This window comes from Malania oleifera, chromosome 1 (genome assembly GCF_029873635.1).
Source record: "Malania oleifera isolate guangnan ecotype guangnan chromosome 1, ASM2987363v1, whole genome shotgun sequence".
NCBI classification, from domain to species: Eukaryota; Viridiplantae; Streptophyta; class Magnoliopsida; order Santalales; family Ximeniaceae; genus Malania; species Malania oleifera.
The window spans coordinates 141,981,916-141,988,142 of NC_080417.1; the positions used below are offsets into that span (position 1 = coordinate 141,981,916).

General features: G+C 40.8%; 1 non-coding gene across 1 annotated transcript; it reads left to right on the forward strand.

Moving 5' to 3' along the window:
- The first annotated feature begins 4,288 nt into the window (after positions 1 to 4,288).
- On the forward strand, positions 4,289 to 4,396 carry LOC131147393 (small nucleolar RNA R71). The gene has a single exon (XR_009134776.1). It is a non-coding gene; the product is annotated as a small nucleolar RNA R71 (small nucleolar RNA).
- Positions 4,397 to 6,227: the final 1,831 nt, after the last annotated feature.

Here is a 6,227-nt window from a genome sequence, read left to right on the forward strand (position 1 = left end):
GTAAGGGGCGGAGACTTTGTGGGTTACACCATATTTTTGCATGAGTTTTTCAAAAAGTTTGTTACAGAAATGGGACCCTCCATCACTAATGATTGCCTTGGGCATGCCAAAGCGTGCAAATAACTCTTTGAGAAAACGTATGACAACCTTGTGGTCTTTGGTTCGACAAGGTATTGCCTCCACCCATTTAGAAACATAGTCCACAGTGACCAAAATGTAAGAATGCCCGAAAGAAATGGGGAAAGGTCCCATAAAATCAATACCCCAACAATCAAAAATCTCAAGAGTCAATATGGGGGACATAGGCATTTCATTCTTGGCAGTAATTTTTCCTAATTTTTGACAGGCTTCACATGCTTTACAAAAATTTTCAACATCTTTAAACATGGTGGGCCAGTAGAGTCCACTTTGTAATATTTTTGAAACAGTTTTCTTAGTAGCAAAGTGGCCTCCACATGTCCCACCATGGCAAAATTGCATCACGGAACTAAATTTATCATCTGGAACACATCTACGCACCAGCTGGTCGGAACAATATTTGAACAGGTATGGATTATCAAAATAATAATGTCTTACCTTAGCTAGGAACTTACGCTTGTCCTGGGTGAGCCAATGGTTTGGCATTCGGTCGGTGACGAGATAATTCACAATGTTGGCGAACCATGGAGTGCGTGACACAGCAAAGAGATGTTCATCAGGAAAGTCATCATTCAAGGGAGGGGACACCAGTACCTCGGGTAGCTGTAACCGAGAAAGGTGGTCAGCTACAACGTTTTCCACGCCCTTTTTATCGCGTATGGTGATATAGAATTCCTGGAGGAGTAGAATCCACCTGATCAACCTGAGCTTGGCGTCCTTCTTTGCTAATAAATATTTCAAAGCAAAATGGTCAATAAAAATAATGACAGGTGCACCAATGACATAAGAGCGAAACAGCTAGCAATTCCTTCTCAGTGGTAGTATAATTTCTCTGAGCATCATTCAAAGTTTGACTGGCATAATAAATAACCGACGGCTTGTTATCAATTCGTTGACCTAGAACAGCACCAAGAGCGTAGTCACTAGCGTCGGTCATGATCTCAAACGACAAGTCCCACCGAGGAGGTTGCATGATAGGTGCAATAGTCAAATGTCGCTTTAGTGTTTCAAAGGCCTGTTGACAATCATCAGTCCACACAAATTTAGTTTCATTTTGCAACAAGGTACATAATGGTTTAGCAATACTACTGAAACCCTCAATAAAACATCTATAGAACCCGGCATGACCAAGGAAGGAGCGAATATCCCGGACTGTCTTAGGGACAGGTAACTGAGAAATCAGCTCTACCTTGGCCCTGTCAACTTTTATACCATGCTTAGAAACCAAATGTCCAAGTATTAAACCACTACGTATCATAAATTGACATTTTTCCCAGTTTAGAAGTAAATTCTTTTCCTCACATCTTTTCAAAATCGCAATTAAATGTGTCAAACAATGATCAAAAGACTTACCGAACACAGAAAAGTCATCCATAAAAATTTCGCACATATCATCTAACATATCAGAGAAAATACTCATCATACAGCGTTGGAAAGTAGCAGGGGCATTACATAGACCGAATGGCATTCTGTGGAAAGCAAAGGTACCAAAGGGACAAGTGAAGGTAGTCTTCTCTTGGTCCTCAGGTGCTACGGCAATTTGATAGTAACCAGAAAATCCATCCAAGAAACAATAAAAAGAATTACCAGCTACTTTCTCTAATATCTGATATAGGAAAGGTAACGGGAAATGATCTTTTCGGCTAGCCAAATTCAATTTACGATAATCAATGCACATTCTCCAACCCGTTACTTTCCTAGATGGGATCAATTCTCCATTAGCATTTTCAATGACAGTCAAACCAGATTTTTTTGGAACTACCTGTGTTAGGCTTACCCATTTGCTGTCGGAGATTGGATAGATGATGTCTGCAGCTAATAATTTCAGCACTTCGTTTTTTACCACCTCTTTCATGGCTGGATTCAGCCTCCTTTGTGCATCTCGAACTGGTATAGCATCTCCTTCGAGGAAGATGTTATGAGTGCAAATGGAAGGGTCGATACCCTTGATGTCAGCGATAGTCCATCCAATCGCTCCTCGATGTTCTTGAAGTACTTGCAATAATTTAGTTTCCTGTTCATGAGTAAGGTGTGAAGAAATTACCACAGGGAATGTGCCGTCTACTGGACCCAAGAAGGCATATTTCAACTCGGCAGGCAATGGTTTCAACTCAAGGGTTGGAATTTCTTCTGCGGACGACTTTAGAATTTCTGGTAGGTCAATAGCCTCAAATGTAGGCTTACGCCAACTACTTGCATAACTCGCATCAAACATATGAGGACCACTATCTGGGATCTGCTCCTCTGATTCTAGTAATAATTCATCAATCCCTTCAAACTGCGCAAAAGAGTCATTTTCAAGTGCGGCATCGACGTCGAGTACCGACAGTAGCTCTGAAGTGTCTAAGTCATCTATCACATCGACTGCATGAGTATCTGCATCATCACACCCACTTGACATCCTATGAGCATTAAAAACATTCATTTCCAGTGTCATGTTCCCAAATGTGAGCTTCAGGACTCCGCTCCGACAGTTAATCAGGGCGTTTGAAGTAGCAAGGAATGGTCGCCCCAAAATGACAGGAGCCTGATAAATGGTGGAAACAGGCTGCTGCATATCCAAAACAACGAAATCCACGAGATAGTAAAATTTGTCAACCTGAACCAAAACATCCTCAACAATGCCTCGTGGAGCCTTTACAGATCTGTTGGCCAACTGTAGCATCATAGTAGTTTTCTTCAATTCACCTAAACCCAGCTGGTCATATAATGAAGACGAAAGCAGATTCACACTACTCCCTAGGTCAAGTAGAGCTCTCCCAATACGAGATTCACCAATCATGATTGGTATCGTAGGGGACCCAGGATCTCTAAGTTTCTATGGAGTCTGACTAAGAATCAATGCACTGACCTGCTCAGTTAAGAAAGCCTTTTTTTTTTCACGTTCAGTTTCCTTTTTACGGTGCAAAGGTCTTTCAGGAATTTTGCATATGCAGGGATCTGTTGTATGGCATCTAAGAGTGGAATATTGATTTTTACCTGCTTGAATATCTCTTGAATCTCCATATGATGCTTATTCTTTTGTCCAGATGTCAAACGCTGAGGGTATGGTACCACAGGTTGGTATTCCTTAACTGGCTCATCCTCTTTATTACATGACTTTGTTAAACTTGAGCTGGCCTCATCCGATTTTTCTTTTCCTTTATCTGTCTCATTTGTCACCTCAGGTGTTGGCGTGGTTGTTTGTTGGTCAATGGCCATTTCAGGACGGGGAACTTCCTTTCCACTTTGCAAAGTAATAACTGCTTTTGCTGACTCAAACGTATCCCCTGAAACATTGTGCACTGACTGTTGTGGCTGTCTATATACCTGGGGATTAGGCTGAGGTTGTGCAGGGAATTTTCCTTTTTCCAGGGTATTAAGCTGTGTACTCATCTTGCTTATGGCATCTTTCAGTTTTCCATTGGTCGTAACTTGCATTTGCATGAATTGCTGGAGCATGGTTGCCACCTGCGCTACACTATCATCTGAAGCTTTCTTTACTGGAATGGGGACTAACGCTGGTTGGAATCCTGGTGGTGCGTAGCTCCGAGAAAACTGTTGCGGTTGATACTACGGTTGAGGAGCTACGATTGGATTGTATGTCGGTTGCGAAGGAGGTGCATATGATTGAGGTGCCTGCTGATATCGTGAAGATGATGGACCAAGCTGATCATTTCTCCATTGGAGGTTTGGATGATTATGCTAACCCAGGTTGTAAGTGTTTGAGAGCGGCTAATTCTGCGTCTTGTTAACCCAATTTGCCGATGACACCTGATCAGATATGCTCTCTTGCAACACAGGTAAGAATTGACAATCCTGAGGTCTGTGGTCTGAAGTCTCACAAATCGTGCAAATCTCAGCTTTCGACTTTTCGGATTCCATGACTTCCAATTTTTTAGATAACGCAGCTACAAGGGCATGTAATCTAGTGTCCTCTTTAACCTCATATTTGCTCCCGCCACTGATTGCTCGGATAGGTTGGGCAGCTATCGGCACCCGTTCAGGTCGTGCATTCCACTGCTGGGCACTATCAACGAGATAGTCTAAAAATGATAAGCCCTCGTCTGGTTCCTTACGGAAGAACATCCCATTGCACATAGACTGGACAAATTGTTTGCACACAGGGGCTAAAGCAGTAAAAAAATAATTCACTAACCTCCATGATTTGAAACCATGGTGCGGGCATATGTTCATCAAATCCTTGAATCTCTCCCAACATGCCTGGAATGTCTCGCCATCTTTTTGCATGAACTGACTGATCTGCTCCTGTAGGTACTGAGTTCTCTAAAGAGGAAAGAACTTGTGTAAGAACTCACGCTACATTTTAGCCCAGCTAGTAATAGAGTTAGGGCGCAAAGAATTAAACCAGATTTTTGCCCTGTCTTTCAGAGAAAAGGGAAACAAACGTAATTTAATGTATTCATCAGTCCTGGCCCTATTAATGAAAGTGGTGCAAACCATCTCAAAGTTTGTCAAGTGTTGGTACGGACTCTCAGAGTCCATCCCGTGAAATTGGGGAATCACAGATAACATGCCATGCTTAAGAGTGAAATTCGGTGCATCTTGTGGCAACACAATGCATGAAGGTGTAGATGTGCATGCAGGCTGTAGAAAATCTTCAAGTGTACGTGGTGCATGTGTAGTCATAGCTTCTTCAAAATAATTGTCAAATAGATTATTCAGTTCAAATTCAGAATCACTCGCAGGACTAACAGGTAAACAATCAGACTCAGTGCTATGTGTATCCTTACTAGTGCTAGGTGAAAGTCTACACAATTGATTCGAATTATCTTGAACCTAGGGCATCAAACATCACAATGGCCAGCAGAAATCCACTAACACGGCAATAGACAAATTTTTTTTTTCAAATTTTCAATTTTCAATTTTTTTTCAATTTTTTTTCTATTTAATAAAAGAAAATAAAAAAAATAATTAGGAAAAAGCAAAATTCGAAATTAAAAATGGCAATTCCCTGGCAACGGCGCCAAAAAACTTGACTCACTCGAAAAATGAGCAGCTCGAGAGCTATCCCAAGTATAGGAGTTATGTCGTGTAATATTAAGCCCAAGGGCTAGATCGTCTCCTCAGGGAATGCGTTTAATTTCAATTTCACGTTCTCCCAATCGAAAATAAAAATGTACTGAACTCAGTTCAGATTCGGGGAATTCAAGATTGTTGGGATTTCTTTTGATAAATTAGACAAACACACACGAATTAAAACCCTAGACCTACCTGGCATTAAAGTAAACAATAAAAATAGAAACTCTAATCTACCTAAGGGACATCAAACACACACTAATTAAAAATGTCAACTTTGAACACAGAATTAAAACACGCAATGAAAACTTAATCAAACACACGCACACTACAAAAAAAAAAAAACTTTTAATCAAATCACAACTTTGAATCAAAATACAAGCACATAAAAAAAAATCTAAGCTTGAACGATAACGAAACACAACTAAAAAAAAATACAAACTTTAATCAACCCGACCCTAATTAAATTGAGCTTCAAAAAGAACCAAAAATTAACTACTGCGAGCTAAATATACCACTAATTTGTATCTAAGAAAATAAATGAATACGACCATAATAAAAACACTTTAAATAACATTCGCAATTCAAAATTTCAAATAACCCAAAAAGAATTAATATTTAACAGTTATCCAACTAACACAATATTCAAATTTAAAACTTTAAGTAATCTTCAAAAGATAACATATAATACTTATTCAACTAACCAAAAATTATATAAAAAGAAAAGAAAAGATGAGAGTGAGAGAGAGAGCAAAACAGAGGGTGGTTGCAGTGTTGAGCAGTAGCTTCTGTCAGAGGTGGTTGCTGCTGCGAAGGAGCTGGAGTGGCCAATGGTTGCGGAGGATGGCTGTCGGGTGTGTGTGGAATTGCAGGCAGCAAGGAGGCCAGTGGTAGTCTCGGGTTGGTGGTTTTCTGCTGCAAAGACACGGCTACTGGTGCGCTGTGTTCGGGACCTGCTGGCCTAGCCTGCTGGAGTACTTGGCCGAAGTTGCAGCAAACAGAGGATGGAGGGGCTGAAGGTGGCTGGAAGTTCAGCTGGTCCTCTCGGGTTCTTCAAGGAAGCAGATGCG